The 20,566-nt window shown below is 38.5% G+C and overlaps 1 protein-coding gene across 2 annotated transcripts in view; it reads right to left on the bottom strand.

The window, feature by feature from the left end:
• Positions 1-20,566, bottom strand: part of SRBD1 (S1 RNA binding domain 1) — a 231,018-nt gene that overhangs the window by 9,277 nt on the left and 201,175 nt on the right. The window lies entirely within an intron of this gene.

Below are 20,566 nucleotides of genomic sequence, written 5' to 3'. Positions count from 1 at the left end.
GGTGCAAAATCCACAAGTAATAGTAAATTCAAGTAGAGTGCATTTACAGAGAGGCCCACAGAACAACCAACCGACTGTGCTTAATTAGAAGCTAGTAGGTACCTAGTGAAGGTGATACTGAAATGGCTTTTGCTAGTGTATCATCAGCCATGGAAAGTTATAGCAAGTGATTTTTCATAAGAACTTAATAGCTTTTGATAACTTATATACTGCACATAAACTTTTTAAAAATGTAACCCTTTCAGAAAGGGTTAACAAGGTTGTTCTGAAAGCCTTTATAGACTTTGATCTGAAAGTATAGTTTTAAATGGTATGCAGCTATCTGGGTGGCAGGGGGGCACTTTCAGTGTCATTGCTTGGAAACATTCGGAGTGTCTTTGGAGCACCTCCTGCATCTAAACACACTCTTGGATCTATGAGCAGCAGAAAAAAACAAGAAGAACCAAAAAGGAGAAGCTGCCATAGATTAAGGAATGCAGTTTGTCTTCCAAAAGACTTGGTTTATAAGCATCAGACTTTACCTGCTTCTAACTTTGAAGAACTTAGTAAATGTTTCCTCCTTTTTCAAAAGTCTGTTATATTGATACGTGCACAGAAACTGGATCCTCGATGCACATTGCATTAATTGTATGTAGGAGAACAAACATATTCTTAGAAAGCTGTTTTATTTTATTTTAGCAATTTAGTACAGGGAATTGACTTCGTAAAAAAAAAAAAAAAGCCAGTTAAAATGTGATATCCTCTAAAAGTGTGAGATTTAGGATGATCTTCTCTTTAGAAATAGTTGAAGAAGACATTGTTTATATAGTTACATCAAAAAAAAATATCTAAGATCAGTGAAATAATAACCAATGCCACAAAGAATAAGCAGCATTGATTTGTACGTAGCTTTTCCTATTTCAGAACCACTTACTAGGTATGACGTATTATGATATAATTCAAGATATAATTTAAAAAACCAAATGTGTGTGTATGTGTGTGTATATATACACACACACACACATCCAAATGAGTGTGAGTATATAAAAATGGGAAAGCGTCATGTATTGGAATATTGTGATTACTGCTCTAAAGATTTCTAAAATCTTATCTTAGAAATAAATTTACAAGTGACAAAGGAAAATCAGTTTTATTACACTTGTTAAAACAATAATCCCCATTAAAAAAACACAGAAAACCCCCAAACAACCCAATTACTCAGTGTGATCATCCTCCTTCCATTGAGTCTGGGTTGTTTTAAACATGCTCATACTTATACACACAGATACACACAACACCCTCAAATGATAAAGATTTGCTAAAATCAAGGCTCTTCAAAGGAATGTGACAAAATGCTAAAGTGAATTAAAAATAATTTAGAAAAGTGTTCAGCTAAGTATTCATTTACTGTGGAAGAAGACTCTATGAAAGATGGTAACAGAGCTTTTGCCTTGAATGAACTTATTCTAATTTAAGTACTGACAGTCTATTGAAATAATCTTCCACTTATATCTGCTCTTTTAGAGGTAGGATTTTATATGCAGACAAATAGATATTTTGAAAGTGCTCAATAAAGATTTAAAGTTCATTTAATTCTCTCAACAATTTATTGTGGATATAAATTTGCAGATAAGGAAATCTAAACTCAGATAGATTAAGTGATCTGCCCAAAGTCACATAGCTGAGACCACAAGGTTGTAGCTAAGGTAAAAGTCATATATCACATCTTCATTAGCATTGCTTACCTCTTAACTCTGGCAGATTTTCAATGTAGACAGAAGATTTAGATCCCAGATAAAATCTGGCACCCAGGACCACTGCCTGGGAGCAATTTATTATTATTTTTTAAACCAAATTCAAAAGGAAAAAGTTTGGCTCTTTTTGAGTTACCGAATAAGAGTTATACAAAATTAAGTTAGTGGTTTCAAAGGCTGCGGACTCTCTACAGCTCAAAAACACTGTTCAGAATTCATGTAATTTAATTTACTGTCTGTAAAGCCATAACGTGGATTAGTGCCTGTGAATACTTGAAAGAGGAGGGCAAATAAAAAAGTAGTATTCAAAAACATACAGGCTAGTGATAGCAGAGCTAAAATTAAACAGCTCTGGCACTACTAGGTGATAAAGCCCATGTACTGTAATAAAGAACTTTCTTCCTTGGGAAATAGCCTTTTTACTATGAATTCCATCCTGTCAAGGAATCCTCCTTTTAAGAAATTTGAAAATGCATTTCCATAAATCTCCCCAGTTGTCCTCTGAATGCGCAGAGCCATTTTTATTCCATTTAAAGAGTGGGCAATTGAGGTCAAAGGGATTTGCTTATGGTCACACAGAGAGTCAGAAGACAGGCTAAGATTAAAATCCATAGCTAGAGTGGGGACAGGAAGGGGAGAAGGGAGATAATGGGAGACTAAATCAATACCCTACTGAGTTTCAGGCTCCAGACTGAGTGATCTAAACCTGAAGAAGAGAAGAGAAGGAGAAGGGCAAATACTTTGGAGACTGGAAGAGACGGAAGCAAGCACAACTTTATGGCTGGTCGGCAACTCCCTCTCACTTCTGTTCCACTGGGTACTACAAGGCTACTCCAGATACTCAGGTGAGAAAACAGTGTTTTCTTCAATTCTAGGACCCAGTGTTAACATTAATGAACAATGTTAAATTATATTATAATTTAATTATATCTGGCTCACATGGTAAAATATTTTTTTCCCTCGGAAACTAACAGCTGTAAATCAACCCCCCCCTTTTCTTTTATGAGTCAGCTTGACAGCCCCTTCTCAATCACGACAAAAATAACAGCAATGACTATAGCAATAACAATAGTTTACTCCGTCCCAGGTGCTAAGAATTCTATGTATATTAATTCATGCAATCCCATGAGATAGGTACTATTATTATCTTCATTTAACAGATAAGGAAATGAGGTAGAGGGAGGCTGAATAACTTTACCAGATCAAATAGGCATGATCTGAACCCTCAGCAGTCTGGCACTGTACTGCCTCTACAGTGAGCTGTGGGAAGTTAGGCACCATCTCAGATTCTTAAACCTCCTATTTACCTCTACTAGCCTTGCCCAAAACTTCATGCAGCGTGTGTTAGAACAGTGTGTAAGACATCAGATATGACAATCAGTTCCTAAGTATCCCACATCCTGGTCATCTGATTCTCAAATGGGTAGAATCTCTTTCATCATTTTTTTCTTTTGTGAAAGCACTTTCAAAAATATGATGAATGTTACTTCCTGGGAATTATAGTAAGCTGTTTGGGTTTTTAACTATAGTATTAACAAGAAAAAAACAAACACCAAAAATCACTTTTAGTAATCTGTCCTTTTATCATCTTTAGGTTTGGTCTCTCTTTTATGATGCTATGTCTCTTTATGAAAAGGCAATCTAATATTGTCTAATCATAGTTCCATAGAAGAAGTTAATGTGCAGTAACTAACTGACACACATCCTAAGACATCACTTATCAAAAGCCAGAAAAGATTCTGCCTTAATTTTCATGTCCGAATGCTGCCAACTCTTGTGAGGCAAGTCCAGAAAAATTTAAGATCTTTCAAATTTGCAAGTAACTTTTTAGGTCTGTTTATCAAATCTTCATTTATTTTACAGCATTTGTAGCTGGGTTTCTTTTCAGGAAAGTTTCCCACAGAGAAACATGTTTTTATCATTGTAGAAGTTAGTTGGCACGTGAATGCAGAATAAAGCTGCAGTGAATTTTAGATGTGGGAGGTGTGCTAGACATACTCATTAGACTGACTTACCCCTCCGAAAAATTACAAAGCACCACAAGTCATGGGCCTTCTGAGTTGCTCACAGTCAAAACTATGAATACCAATGCTCTACTTCTGCCATTTTGTTTTGTTTTTTAAAAACAAAAACAACCTCAACTCCCTGTATTACAGCTGCTTATTAGCTAGAAGGCTTCTCTTCTCGCTGGGCAGAAAGCTAAACTTGGGAAGAATGTGATAAAACCTCTGAAAGCAATGCTAAAAAAAAAGAGTTCAGAGGTGCTCAATCCTTGAACAGGAATGGGAAAGAAACAGAGATTGAGATCTGCTCAGTCATTAAAGGTCTTCAGTATGGGCCACCAGTCACTGTCTGGTTTGACTATGTTAGCTCCATGGCAGAGAGCAAGGCAGGACCTCCGAAGGGACTCTCCACCCCCTTGGCCCCCAACTGCTTTTAGCCCAGAAGCACCAGTTGGGATCCATGTATTCATTTATCTAAACACAGAATCCTTGTTGGGTTAATTCTACTCTTGTGGGTTTTCTCCCCACCAGCTTCATTGAGATGTAACTGACACATAACATTGTATAAGTTTAAGGTGTACAACCTGTTGATCTGACACACTTAACAACTGCAAAATGATTACCACCACAGCATTAGCTTAATACCCCCATCGGGTCACATAATTACCATTTCTTTTTTGGGGGGTGAAACATTTAAGATCTACTCTCTTAGCAACTTTCAAGTATATAATAGAATATTATTAACTATAATCACCATGCTGTACATTAGATCTCTAGAACTTATCCATCTTATAATTGGAAGTTTGTACTGTTTGAGCAACTTCTGGTCTTAAAAACCAGACACAAGTTTTTTCCGTAAATTAAGAATAAACAGTGCTTGGCTTTTGTACAGAAGAGCTCCTGTCCCCAGGAAAATATTTTGTGAGGTTATATGATTACTCCTGTTCCAGACCTGAATTTTAAGTTAATGGTTATTTACTCTCTGAAAACATACTTTTCCACATTGATCTAAGGGTCAGAAATAGGTATATCCTCAGTAATAAAGGAAATAGCACATTACTATTAGAATAGTGCAGATACTGATATAAATCATCCCTCGAAAGACAACTTACCTAGTCCATCATTTTGGTGCTGCATGTCATATTCCTGCTACACAGGCTGTTAAGCACTTCTAGAAACTAACCTTTTAAAAATTTTCCCTGATGGCCAAAATAGAAATAACAATTAAATACTAGCTAAAGCTTTATCAAAATGAGTGCCGAGTAAAAATTTAACATTAAAGTTCCTGGCATTTCTCAAGTTAAATCAAGAACATAACAACTTTCAAGCTTAACTATCTGGAGCGAATCAAATTCTTAATGCAGCAGATTCTTTGGGAGAGTGCCAGGTCTCACTGTGACACGTACCAATCAGCATAATCTGCAGCACAAAGCACTACCTCCTGGTACCTCGTTCAAGCAAAAGGGGAAATCGGACACTTGCCTTTGGCTCTCTTGATCTACCAGAATGGCAGGACAAAACCAGAGGAGGCGTGGGGGGTGGCAACCGCTCCCCCCCTCCCCCGCCCCGCCCCGGCTGCTGGCGATTTCACTCAGGGCCCGCAGAGCCAGCGCGATGAAATCACTCACACTTGGAGACACTGTGGCAATTTCTGGAGGACGGTAGAAAATGGGAAATAATCCTCTGTCATGGTCTGTCTCTGTTTTCTAGTCTGTAAAATCTAGGAAAGCCCAGGCTCTGGACACAATACTCTGTGGAGGCTTGGGATTTAACTTGGGGAGGTCCTAAAATTCCTTCAATCCACAAAAGATTCTCAAAGAAGCACTTACTCAACACAATGGCAGAAAGGATGATCGAGAGGTTCTATCAACAGTTTTGCTTACACAAATGCATTGACCTCAGCCAGTTTAGACTACATAAAAAATTTTTTTTAATTGGAATAAAGCTAGACACTTCATTTTGCTCTATTAAAACTGTCAATTCCTGGGCTTCCCTGGTGGCGCAGTGGTTAAGAATCCACCTGCCAATGCAGGGGACACGGGTCCAGAAAGATCCCACATGCCGCCGAGCAACAAAGCCCGTGTGCCACAACTACTGAGTCTGGGCTCTAGAGCCCGCGAGCCACAACTAATGAGCCCGCGTGCCACAACTACTGAAGCCTGTGCGCCTAGAGTCCATGCTCTGCAACAAGAGAAGCCACCGCAATGAGAAGCCCGCACACCACAACAAAGAGTAGCCCCACTCGCCGCAACTAGAGAAAGCCCGCGCACAGCAACAAAGACTCGACACAGCCAAAAATAAATAAAATTTAAAAAATAAATAAATTTATAATAAAAACAAAATTGTCAATTGCTAAGTAGTTCTGTTTCCTCAGTCTTCTCCTATGTAGTCATCTTTCATTCTTTATTTCTATCATTTATTCTTTCATTAAACAAATAATGTCATATCAGTCTGTGTCCTAAAGCCATGAGACTAGAAGACACCACTGGGGAGTGGTGATCAAAGTTTAGTTCTTTAACTTCTCTCTTCCCCCATTGCCCTCCTTTACAACGAGTTTCCACTTCATCCTCCAGTGTCTCTGGCATTCACATAATTTTTGTCATTCATATCCACAATTACTGTCTTTCATACCCTTCATTCAATCTGTCAGCAAATCATATTGACTCTTCTTTAAAAATATACCTAAGAATCCGATAACTTCTTACCAACTCTTTTATCATTTTAGTCTGTCATCAACATCCTTCACCTGGATTACTGCACTTAGTCTAACTTGTCTCCCTGTTTCTACCACCACTCCTTATAGTCCCCCTAATACAGCAAACAACGGGATCCTTTTAACATGTAAGTCAGAGCATGTCACTCTTCAGCATAAAACCTTGCTGTGGCTCCTGATTCTGGCTCAGAATTAAGGCCAAGTCCCTATAATAGCCTCCCAATGCCCTTTTCACCTGATCTCCTATTTTTCTCTCCCTTGCTCACTCTGCATTAGCCTCACTGGCTTCCTTGCTATTCCTTGATCATGCCAGGCCTGCTCCCACATTAGGGCCTTTACACTGTCTGGTCCCTCTTCCTGGAACATTCTTCCCCCAGATATCTGCACAGGTAACTCCTTTACTTCCATCAAGACTTTGCTCAAATGTCGCCTTGTCAATGAGGTCTACCCTGACCACCCTACTTAAATTGGCAAGCCCTTATCCATAACCCTGGTAACCCTGATCTCCATTACTCTGCTCTCTTTTTCCCACTGATCTTATCACCTTTATCAACTATACAATTTATTATGCTGGTTGTATACTATCTGTCTCCTTGAGAGCCGGGATCTTTGAATGTACTCCAAGATTGCAGAACAGTACCTGGAATACAGCAGGTACTCACTCAGAAGGTATGTGTTTAATGAATGAATGAACAATCTGTTAACTCCAGCCTTGATTAATGGAAAGACAGTAGTGCCACTAACTATTCATCATGGGATAAGAGAGGAAGACCAAGCCTTTTGTTTGTCTGTCTTGTTTTTTTTTTTTTTTTTGCGGTACGCGGGCCTCTCACTGTTGTGGCCTCTCCCGTTGCGGAGCACAGGCTCCGGACGCGCAGGCTCAGCGGCCACGGCTCACGGGCCCAGCAGCTCCACGGCATGTGGGATCTTCCCAGACCGGGGCACGAACCCGTGTCCCCTGCATCGGCAGGCAGACTCTCAACCACTGCGCCACCAGGGAAGCCCTGTCTTGTTTTTATATGGGGCCGGTGAGGAGGATTAGTGGGAGGAAAAGAGGGAGTTATAAAGGGAGGGAGAAAGGAGGATACAAGTTTTAGTTTTAGATATATTGAGTTGGAGCTGCTAAGATATTCATGAGAAAATCTCTCACAGGTAAATGGAAAAGGAGAGCTAGAGCTTAGGAGAAAGGCCTGGACTAGAGATATTGAAATATAGGATTGGAATTAGCAGTGGAGGGGTGAGAGATAAAGATAGTCATGTGAGTGGATGCAGTCATTCAGGGGAAAATATAGAATAAAAGAAGAAGGTGACTAAGGTAAAAACTTGAAGAATATCTACATTTAGAGGGCCAGAGAAAGAAGTCAGAGAAGACAGAATGTAAAAACAGTCATGGAAGAAGATCAGTAAGTTGCTGGTGTCAAATGTTGCAGAATGGGTGAGTGGTTTAAGGACAGAAAGAGGCCACTGATTTTGACCATCAGGAGGTCATTAGTTGAGAGAGTAATTCCAGAAGAGTGGTAAGGATAGAAGCCAATCTAGAAAGGCTGGGAGAAAGCAAACAGTAAAAATTAGAGGCAGATAATTCTGAGAAGTCTGGCAATGACAAAAAGGAGCACTGAGAGAGAAGTTCTAGGAGGAAGTAAGATAAAAAGTGGTTGCTGCTTTTAGCTTTTAGGAAGTGAAGAGTGGGAGACCAGAGCAACAATATGTCTGTGGGGCAAAACAAAAGGGATAAATTATGGAGACATTAAAGATACAAGAGACAGTCATAACATTTTACAAAGTTAAAAGAACTTATTCACTTGGCTGTCACTCTAACACTACCCCACACCAACTTTTAGAGGTGAGGCAACTATGACTCAGAGAGACCAAGAGAATGCCAAGGTCAAGTGTCCTTAGCGACAACCAGTGAGACGTGAGAATTGGAAGAGAAGCAGAATCAAGTGATGGAAGGGTAGCTTGGGGAAGTGTGGGACAGAATGAGTAAAGATATGGAGACAATTATAAGGAAGGTAGCTCTCAATTTTTTCAGTGATGTGGAATGTAAAGTAATCAACTAAATGTGAGAAGATCCTGAAACAAGTAAGAGATTGAGAACAGAAAGGGTTCAAAGGACTATTGAAATAAAAACTACCTGTAGCAAGAGTAGGTTTCTTAATCCCATGTTCCCCTTATATCTTCTATAATATGGAGTTTCTTACTGTTTTTAAATTGACATTTACTAAAAACCTCAAATTATCCCTTACTCTCTTACTTAAAAACACCTTCTGGCAGAGGTGAGTGCAATTCTAGGATGAGTATGCTACTCCTGCTCTTTACCCTCCTTGTCTTTTAAAATGAGAAGATAACAAATGTGGTCACTATCAACCTGCTTATTTTGAAATGTACATGTCTCATTCTAAAAAGCATAATGAAAGGAATTCTTTTCAGTGCAATACTCAGGAAACATCATACCTGCAGCAGAACAGCATAAAATTCTACATACGCTATGTGAAGAATCCATTTCTTACAGACCCCTTAAGAAAATAAATAGGCAAAGTTTCCTTTATTGGAGGAGGTAATGTTTTCTCCAGAAGAAAGAGAGAGTCTAATTTCAGCCATGTGATGATAGAGAATAACAGTCAAAGCTAGCACATTACAGATATTCTGTTTTTTGTTTTTCCTTTAGAAGCACACAAAACACAAGCCTTGTTACATTTCTGTGCTGAACACAGACTGTCTTTAAGGGTATGATTCCCTTAAATCTGAAAGACCATTACTATTACATTTAAATCTGGCTCCAAACTAGCTATTTAATTGTGAGCTCAGGCTTTGGAGTGTCATAGATCTGGTTCAGATCTTGGTTCCACCAGCTGACTTATCTTAGGCAACCTACTTCACCCATCGGAGACTTTGTATACCTAAAGAAGTGGGAATATCAACAGTACTAACCTCGTTAAGATTGCTGTGGGGTTTAAACAAAATGATGCTTCTAAGGTGCCTGGTAATGAGGAAATACTCAATGAATGTTTGTTTTTATTGGACTATTAACTAATCCTCAAATCTGACCTGAGCTATATTTTTTGGTCTCCAACCCTTTAAACATCTTTTTTCCTCTTTCTACTGGCTGAAAGACCTCGCCCAAATGTCACCTCCTGCAAGAAACCTTATAAGAAACTCCTATCTGGAAATGAGATCTTTCTCCTGTGAACAACTTTGTGCTTTGCAAAGGACCCTTACTAATTATTGACCTTTACTATGGTTATTTGTGAATAAGTTTCATCCTCCCTATTTTGGTAGGCTCCTTAGGACCATAAATCCCCTCTATTCATTTTTACATTCTTCAGGCCCCCCACCACAGTGCTTTGTACATTTGAAGTGATGAATGAAATCATCAGCAATAAAATTCACAGAATAAAAAATGAAACCATAAAGAACATGAAAAAAAATATGGGGAACACTGAATTGATCTTAGAAATCAGATATCTTAAGAGAAGATCAATTTGCATAAAAGCATGAAAAAGAATAGTAGGTTTACTTCATAAAAATTAAACATTCATATTTCAAAAACATAATAGCATTATAAGCAGATATAAAATTAAATAAACTAGAAAAAAATTCAGCCCATACAACACTTTAATATTTAATAGAGAATCCCTACATGTAAATAAAACTTTTAAGTAATATAAATAATAAAAGTAGTCCAAAAAAAAAAAGTAGACTTTTTAAAACCACTAAACGACTAACTTAGGTTACAAAATACCATGATCTCAGTTTTCTAAAATATGAATGTGAGAGAGAATATCATAAATACAAAAGTAAAAAGACTTAATGGCTTCACATTTTGTTGTATTTCTGGGAGTGACATCATGGTAGGGTAGCATTAAAGCTATTTATGTTCCTACTGCTTTTCTAATATAACTAAAAATGAAATTTACTGCAATGGAACTTACTTTTACAGAACTGAAGTCAAACCAGTGATGACCTAATCACACCCATAGTGGGCTTTTCTTCCCTGGGAAGACACTTTTTTAACGCTATATGAAAGTTTGAACTACCTATATGTTGGGTGATGTCTTTACTAAGTAAACTTGAAAGCCAGAAAAGACCATCGCAGTTCCAAAGTGGATAACGGGGATGGTAAGAAAATTAGATAAACTACCAGTCTGTCTCCAGATTTTAAAGGTCAGGAGTTGAACTTCATGTAGAGAAATTTCCCATGAAAAAGTCCTCAAGTACCCTGCTTGTGAGAGACAAGCCTACTCCCAAAGGAAGCATAGCGAAGGGTGCAGTCACTGGTAGGGCTTTTATGCTCCACATGCAGAAACTAGCCCATGTGAAAACTGGTAGAGAAGTCCTGTCTGACAGGAGAAACTCAAGATTTCTCAGGCTTGAACACTGCTGGTGGCATTGCCAATCAGTATGTTACTTGGCAATGTCTATTAAGAGCCACATAAACTTTCAAACCCTTTGGCAGAGTAATTCCACTGCTAGGAACCCATCATAAGGAACCCCTACTAGCACTACTATTACTAAACTGGAGTTCCATCACTTGATGGAATATTATTTAGTCTTTTAAAAAGGGATATGCAGAAACAAAAAATTTGTGCTTATATTAGAAAGCAAATAGAAAAACTTATAAACCACATTAGAACTACATCATAGAAACAAACAAAAATTAAAAAAAGACACTGGCTTTGCACAGAGCAAAATGCTAATTTAGTGCCCATAGAGATGTCAATTGTTGCAAGAAGTCTATAAATCCATATGTACATACGCCTCTTCTCAAACAACAAACACTAAAAATACAATTACTATAATATGAGACCACAATTTTATTTAATATTAAAAAAATGAGAACCACGTGCTAGGATTAAGAATGGGACAAGGATGCCCATTCTCACCACTCTTATTCAACATAGTACTGAAAGTCCTGGCCGTTGTAATAGGCAAGAAAAAGAAATAAAAAGCATGAAGATTAAAAAAGAAGTAGTAAAGCTTTCATCTATTTGCTGATAACATAATTGTTTATATAGGGAAATTTAAAGAATCTACAAACACACACTAAGAACTAGTAAGTGAATTTAGCAAGGCCACGGGATACAAGGTTACTATAAAAAAATCAACCGTGTTTTTACATATTAGCAGCAAACAATTAGCAACAAGTTAAAAAACATTCCATTTACAACAGTGCTGAAAAGAATAAAATACATTTAATAAAACATATGCAAGACCTCTACTCTAGAAACTAAAAAACATTGCTGACAGAAATGACAGAAGATCTAAATAAATGGAAAGAAAATAAGTTCATGATGAAAAGACTCAAGAAATATTATGAGAACATCAACTGTTCCTAAATTCACCTAGACTCAATGTAATCCCAATCATAATCCCACCAGGTTTTGTTTTTTTTAATGTAAATTGACAAGTTCATTCTAAAATTTATAGGAAAATCAAATCACCTAGACTATTCAGAGCAATATTAAAAAAACAAAGTTGGAGGACTGACGCTACCTGACTTAGAAACTTAGCATAAAACTACAGTAATAAACATACTGCGGTATTGACAAACAGATCAGTGAAACAGAATAGAGAGGCAGAAATAGACCTACACTTACACAGTCATCTGACTTTCAACAAAGGTACAAAACAATGGGTAAAGACAAGTTGTGTTGTTGCTATTACTTTTCAAACTGGTGCTGGAATAACTAAATGTTCATAATGAAGAAAGAAAATGAACCTTGACCCCTACTTCAAATCATACACAAAATGTAACTGCAGATATATCACTGACTTAAATGTGAAAGTTAAAACCATCAAGCTTGGGCTTCCCTGGTGGCACAGTAGTTAGGAATCTGCCTGCCAGTGCAGAGGACACTGGTTCGAGCCCTGGTCCAGGAAGATCCCACATGCCACGGAGCAGCTGGGCCCGGGTGCCACAACTACTGAGCCTGTGCTCTAGAGCCCTCGAGCCACAACTACTGAAGACCACGTGCCTGGAGCCCAAGCTCCACAGTAGGAGAAGCCACCGCAATGAGAAGCCTGTGCGCCACAACTGGAGGCCTGTGCACAGCAACGAAGACCCAATGCAGCCAAAAATAAATAAATAAAATAAATTTATATTAAAAAAACAAACAAAATTAAAACCATCAAGCTTTAAGAAGAAAACATTGAGGAAAGATTCATGACTTGAGGTAGGCAAAAGTTTCTTAGGACAAATAAAGCAGTAACTTCATATAAAAGAAAAAAACGGATAAATTAGACATCATCAAAATTAAAAACTTCTGCACATCAAAAGACGTTAACCAGAAAATAAAGATGTAAGCCACAAACTGGGACAAAATATTTGTGGAACATATATTTGACAAAGGACTAATATGCAGAATATGTTTTTAGGGGGCAGAGTCAAGATGGCGGTGTGAGAAGACGCCGAGTTAGCATCTTCTCCCCACTAGGGCACCTGGCAGCCACTGGTGAGGGACCCTTACACCCAAGGAGACGGAAGGAATCCCCAAGTGAACTGGTAGGACGTGGGGGACAGAGTGGGGAGGAGAAGTGGAGGCCAGACAGGATCAGCACCCCTGAGGCCAGGGAGATCAGGAGAAGTAAGCAGGAGGGACCCTCTGGAGGAGCAGGAGAGGAGCTGAGGGTGACTGCCCAGTCCACTCGGGCCCGGGGAGCCTGCTGAGCTCCCAGGCTGGTCCCCTGTCCTCCAAGGCACCCCCACCTCCCTGGCTGCATTGGTCTTGGGGGCATACAAAGGAGGCCAAGGGGAGTTCAGGAGAGGCAGGCAGGAGGGACCCTCCAGGAGGAGTGGGAGAGGAGCAGAGGGTGTTTGCTCCGCCCACTAGGGCCCTGGTAGCCTGCTGAGCTCCCAGGCCGGTCCCCTGCCCTCCAAGGCCCCCTGCCGCCAACCCCTGGCCGCATTGGTCCTGGGTGCATAGGAAGGACGTCAACAGGAGAACAGGAGAGGCAGGTGGGAGGGGCCCTCAGGGACTGGAGGAGCAGGAGAGGAGAGGAGGAGCAGGAATGCCCTGCCCACTTGAAACCAGGAAGCCTGGTGGGCTCCCAGGAGAGGTCCCCCGCCCTCTGAGACCAGGGGTGGGGGGACACGCCTGGGCCCCTTCTGCTCCTTGAGCCTAAGCCCCACCCCCCACAGCCCCCAGGGCCTTTTCCAGCCCTGTGGGCCCTAAGCATAGGCCCCACCCACTGCCCAAACCTTGCCCTTGCTTAGGCCCTGCCCTCCACAACCACGGCCTTTCCCCTTGCCTTTTTTTTTTTTCTCTTTTCCCTCCTGTTTTACTATTGTGGTACTGTTGTACCTTCTGGTTGTTGTTTCACCTATATTTTTATTTTTATATTCTTTCTAACATATCTGTTAGTTTCCTAGTCGAATTTTATTTTTCACTTTGTTATTGTTCTCTCTCTCGCTCTCTCTCTCTTTTTTTTCCTGCCACTGCATGCTGCTTGCAGGATCTTGCTTCACGAGCCAGGGGTCGGGCCAAAGCTCCTGCGGTGGGAGGTCTGTGTTGGAACCACTGGACTAACAGAGAACCTCAGATCCCAGGGAATATTAACTGGAGTGAGGTCAAACAGAGGTCCTCATCTCAGCACCAAGACCCAGCTCTACCCAACAGCCACCAAATTCCAGTGTTGGAAGCCTCAGGCCAAATAACCACTAAGACAAGGACAAAATCCCACTCAAAAAAAAAAAAAAAGAAAAAGAGACAGCAAAAAAAATACATCACAGATGAAGGAGGAAGGTAAAAACCTATAAGACCAAATAAATGAAGAGGAAATAGGCAATCTACCTGAAAAAGAATTCAGAGAGTAAAGATGATCCAGAATCTTGGAAACAGAATGGAAGCATGGATTGAGAAAATACAAAAAATGTTTAACAAAGATCTAAAGAACAAACCAACAGAGATGAACAACACAATAACTGAAATGAAAAATACACTAGAAGGAATCAATAACAGAATAACTGAGGCAGAAGAATGAATAAGTGAGCTGGAAGACAAAATGGTGGAAATAACTGCCGAGGAGCAGAATAAAGAAAAAAGATGAAAAGAATTGAGGACAGTCTGAGAGACCTCTGGGACAATGCTAACGCACCACATTTGAATTATGGGGGTCCCAGAAGAAGAAGAGAAAAAGAAAGGGTCTGAGAAAATATTTGAAGAGATTACAGTTGAAAACTTCCCTAACATGGGGAAGAAAATAGTCACTCAAGTCCAGGAAGCACAGAGAGTCCCATACAGGATAAACTCTAGGAAAAACAAACCAAGACACATATTAATCAAACTAACAAAAATTAAATTCAAGGGAAAAACAAAAAATAACATACAAAGGAGTCCCCATAAGGTTATCAGCTGATTTTTCAGCAGAAGCTCTGCAGGCCAGAAGGGAGTTGCAGGATATACTTAAAGTGATGAAAGAGAAAAACCTACAACCAAGATTACTCAATCCAGCAAGGATCTCATTCACATGCAAGGGAGAAATCAAAAGCTTTTCAAACAAGGAGAAGCTAAGAGAATTCAGCACCACCAAACCAACCTTACAACAAACGCTAAAGAAACATGTCTAGGCGGGAAACACAAGAGAAGAAAAAGACCCACAAAAACAAACCCGAAACAATTAAGAAAATGGTAATAGGAACATACATATCAATAATAACCTTGAATGTAAATGGATTAAATGCCCAACCAAAAGACAGAGACTGGCTGAACAGATACAAAAACAAGACCCATATATATGCTGTCTACAAAAGACTCACTTCAGACCTAGGGACACATACAGACTGAAAGTGAGGGGATGGAAAATGATATTCCATGCAAATGGAAATCAAAAGAAAGTTGGAGTAGCAATACTCATATCAGACAAAATAAAATTAAAAATAAAGACTGTTACAAGAGACAAGGAGGGATCCTACATAATGATCAAAGGATCAATCCAAGAAGAAGATATAACAATTATAAATGTTTATGCACCCAACACAGGAGCACCTCAATACATAAGGCAAATGTTAACAACCATGAAAGGAGAAATTGACAGTAACACAGTAATAGTAGGGAACTTTTAACACGCCACTTACACCAATGGATAGATCAACCAAACAGAAAATAAATAAGGAAACACAAGCTTTAAATGACACAATAGACCAGATAGATTTAATTGATATTTATAAAACATTCCACCGAAAAGTGGCAGAATACCCTTTCTTCTCAAGTGCACATGGAACATTCTCCAGGATAGATCACATCTTGGGTCGCAAATCAAGCCTTGGAAAATTTAAGAAAACTGAATTCTTATCAAGCATATTTTCTGACCACAACGCTATGAGACTGGAAATCAATTACAGGAAGAAATTTTGTATAAAACACAAATACATGGAGGCTAAACATGTGCTACTAAATACCCAAGAGATCCCTGAAGAAATTAAAGAAGAAATAAAAAAATACCTAGAAACAAATGACAACAAAAACACGATGACCCAAAACCTATGGGATGCAGCAAAAGCAGTTCTAACAGGGAACTTTATAGCAATTCAATCTCACCTCAAGAAACAAGAAAAATCACAAATAAACAATCTAACCCAACATTGAAAACAACTAGAGAAAGAAGAACAAAGAAAACCCAAAGTAAGTAGAAGGAAAGAAACCATAAATATCAGAGCAGAAATAAATGAAATAGAAATGAAGAAAACAATAGCAAAGATCAATAAAACTACAAGCTGGTTCTTTGAGAAGATAAACAAAATTGATAAACCCTTAGCCAGAGCCATCAAGAAAAAAAGGGAGAGGATACAAATCAATAAAATTAGAAATGAAAAAGGAGAGATCACAACTGACACTGCAGAAACACAAAGGATTATAAGAGACTACTACAAACAACTATATACCAATAAAATGGACAACCAAGAAGAAATGGACAAATTCTTGGAAAGGTACAATTTTCCAAGATTGAACCAGGAAGCATTAGAAAATATAAACAGACCTATCACAAGTAATGAAATTGAAACCATAATTAAAAATCTTCCAACAAACAAAAGTCCAGGACCAGATGGCTTCACAGGCGAATTCTATCAAACATTTAGAGAAGAGCTAACACCGATCCTTCTCAAACTCTTCCAAATAATGGAAGAGGGAGAAACACTCCCAAACTCATTCTATGAAGCCACCATCACCCTAATACCAAAACCAGAAAAAGATATCACAAAAAAAGAAAATTATAGGGGAGGGGCTTCCCTGGTGGCACAGTGGTTAAGAATCTGCCTGTGAATGCAGGGGATGCAGGTTCGAGCCCTGGTCCGGGAAGATCCCACATGCCATGGAGCGGCTAGGCCCGTGAGCCATGGCCGCTGAGCCTGTGCGTCCAGAGCCTGTGCTCCGCAATGGAGAGGCCCGCGTACCGCAAAAAAAAAAAAAAAAAAAAGAAAAGAAAATTATAGACCAATATCATTGATGAACATAGATGCACAAATCCTGAACAAAATAGTAGCAAACAGAATCCAACAACACATTAAAAGAATCATATACCATGATCAACTGGGATTTACCCCAGGTATGCAAGGATTCGTCAAGATACGCAAATCAATCAATGTGATACACCACATTAACAAATTAAGGAATAAAAACCATATGATCATCTCAACAGATGCAGAAAAAGCTTCCGACAAAATTCAACACTCATTTACAATAAAAACTCTCCAGAAAATGGGCATAGAGGGAACCTACCTTAACATGATAAAGACCATATATGAGAAAGCCACAGCAAGCATCATACTCAATGGTGAAAAACTGAAAGCATTTCCACAAAGATCAGGAACAAGACAAGGATGACCACTCTTGCCACTCTTATTCAACACAGTTTTGGAAGTCCTAGCTACGGCAATCAGAGAAGAAAAAGAAATAAAAGGAATACAAATGGGAAAAGAAGTAAAACTGTCACTGTTTGCGGATGACATGATACTATACATAGAAAATCCTAAAGATGCCACAAGAAAACTACTAGAACTAAACAATGAATTTGGTAAGGTTGTAGGATACAAAATTAATGCACAGAAATCTCTGGCTTTCCTATACACCAACAATGAAAAATCAGAAAGAGAAATTAAGGAAACAATCCTATTTACCATCGCAACAAAAAGAATATCTAGGAAAAAACTTGCCTGTGGAGGCGAAGACTTGTACTCAGAAAACTATAAAACACTGATGAATGAAATCAAAGATGACATAAACAGATGGAGAAATATACTATGTTCTAGATTGGAAGAATCAATATTGTGAAAATGATTATACTACCCAAAGCAATCTACAGATTCAATACAATCCCTATCAAACTACCAATGGCACTCTTCACAGAATTGGAACAAAAAATTTTACAATTCATATGGAAACACAAAAGACCCTGAATAACCAAAGCAATCTTGAGAAAGAAAAACGGAGTTGGAAAAATCAGGCTCCCCAACTTCAAACTATACCACAAAGCTACAGTAATCAAGACAGTATGGTACTGGCACAAAAATAGAAATATAGACCAATGGACAGGATAGAAATCCCAGAGATAAACCCATGCACATATGGTCACCTAATTTATGACAAAGGAGGCAAGAACGTACAATGGAGAAAAGACAGCTTCTTCAATACGTGGTGCTAGGAAAACTGGATAGCTACATGTAAAGAATGAAATTAGAACATTTCTTAACACCATACACAAAAATAAACTCCAAATGGATTAAAGATCTAAATGTAAGACCAGACACTGTAAAACTCTTAGAGGAAAACATAGGAAATAAACTCTCTGACATAAACCACAGCAAGATCTTTTTTGACCCACCTCCTAGAGTTACAGAAATAAATACAAAAATAAACAAATGGGACTTAATTAAACTTAAAAGCTTTTGCACAGCAAGGGAAACCATAAACAAGACAAAAAGACAACCCTCAGAATGGGAGAAAATATTTGCAAATGAAACAACAGACAAAGGATTAATCTCCAAAATATACAAACAGCTCATGAAGCTCGATATCAAAAAAACAAACAATCCAATTAAAAATGGGCAGAAGAGCTAAATAGACATTTCACCAAGGAAGACATACAGATGGCCAAGAGGCACATGAAAAGATGGGTCAACATCACTAACTATTAGAGAAATGCAAATCAAAACTAGAATGAGGTATCACCTCATGCCAGTCAGAATGGCTATGATCAAGAAATCGAGAAACAATAAATGTTGGAAAGGGTGTGGTGAAAAGGGAACCCTCCTGCACTGTTAGTGGGAATGTAAATTGATACAACCACTATGGAAAACAGTATGAAGGTTCCTTAAAAAACTAAAAATAGAATTACCATATGATCCAGCAATCCCATTACTGGGCATATACCCTGAGAAAACCATAATTCAAAAAGAGACATGTACCACAGTGTTCACTGCAGCACTTACAATAGCCAGGACATGGAACCAAGCTAAATGTCCGTTGACAGATGAATGGATAAAGAAGATGTGGCACATTTACACAATGCAATATTACTCAGCCATAAGAAGAAATGAAATTGAGTTATTTTTAGTGAGGTGGGTGTACCTAGAGTCTGTCACACAGAGTGAAGTAAGTCAGAAAAACAAATACTGTATTCTAACGCATATATATGGATCTAAAAAAAAAATATGGTACTGACGAACCTAGTTGCAGGGCAGGAATAGAGATGTAGACATAGAGAATGGACATGAGGACATGGGGTAGGAGGGGGAAACTGGGGTGAAGTGTGAGTAGCATCAACATATATATATTACCGAATGTAAAATAGCTAGCAGGAAGCAGTAGCATAGCACAGGGAGATCAGCTCGGTGCTTTGCAATGACCTAGAGGGGTGGGAAAGGGAGGATGGGAGGGAGGCTCAAGAGGAAGGGAATACGGGGACACATGTATGCATATGGCTGATTCACTCTGGTGTACAACAGAAGCTAACACAGTATTGTGAAGCAATTATACTCCAATAAAGATCTATTAAAAAAGAAAAAGCATATGTTTTTAACATTCTCACAACTCAATAATAAAAAAGGTAAACAACTCAATTAGAAAATGGCTAAATGATATGAACAGATAGGTCACAAAAGAAGCTACAAAAATGGCTAATAAGCACATGAAAAAGTGCTCACTGTCACCAGGGAAATGCAAATTAAAACCACAAAGAGATACTACCACATACACACATATACTAGAATCGCTAAAATTAAAAAGACTAACATCAAATGATGGCAAAGAGAACGCTTAGCATTGTTGGTGAAGTGTAAAATGGTACAACTACACTGGAGCGTAGTCTAGAAGTTTCTAAGAAAACTAAACACTCACCTGATTTATGACCCAGCAAATCCTCTCCTAAGTAATTTTCCAAGATAAATGAAAAAAAATGTCCACAACAACAAAAAATTATAGAAGAATGTTCATAGCAGCTTTACTCATAATAACCAAAAACTGGAATAACCAAAAAACTGGAAATAGGCAAGCTTCCTTCAATAAGGAGAATAAACTATGGTACAGTCATACAATGGCATATTATTCAGCAATAAAAATACTTATCCATGTTACAACATGAATTAAAAATCTCTAAACATGTTGAAAGAAGCTTTATACAAAAGAGTACACTGTGTGATATCATTTACATGAAGTTCAAGAAGAGGCAAACTAATCTGGCTGAAGAAATGAGAACACATGGTTAGTGCTGAGAGGCTAGGTAGGGATTTTCTAGGAAGAGGTACAAGGGAACGTTCTAGGATGATGGCAAGGTTTTTTATCTTGATAGAGGTTTGGGTTACACAGATGTAGGTATTTATTTGCCAAAATTCAGCTCTTGAACACTTATAATTAAAATGTATATGAATTTTACTTCAAAAGAAAAAAAATAGGAATTACTGAGTTCTAGTTAATGATATACATGCCAAAGTATTAGCTGACAGTGTGTTGATGTCTGCAATTTTCTTTAAAATATGTATAAAGAAAGGGATGGACTCATGGACAAACAGATGGGTAGATAAGTGGAAAAACAGGCATAGTAAAATGTAAATGATAAAATCTGGATGTGGGTATACAGGAATTCACTGCAAAATTTTTTTTTCAACTTTTCTCTATGTTAAATTT

Source organism: Globicephala melas, chromosome 12, assembly GCF_963455315.2.
Source record: "Globicephala melas chromosome 12, mGloMel1.2, whole genome shotgun sequence".
NCBI lineage: Eukaryota > Metazoa > Chordata > Mammalia > Artiodactyla > Delphinidae > Globicephala > Globicephala melas.
This window is presented reverse-complemented; position numbering and strand designations above follow the sequence as displayed.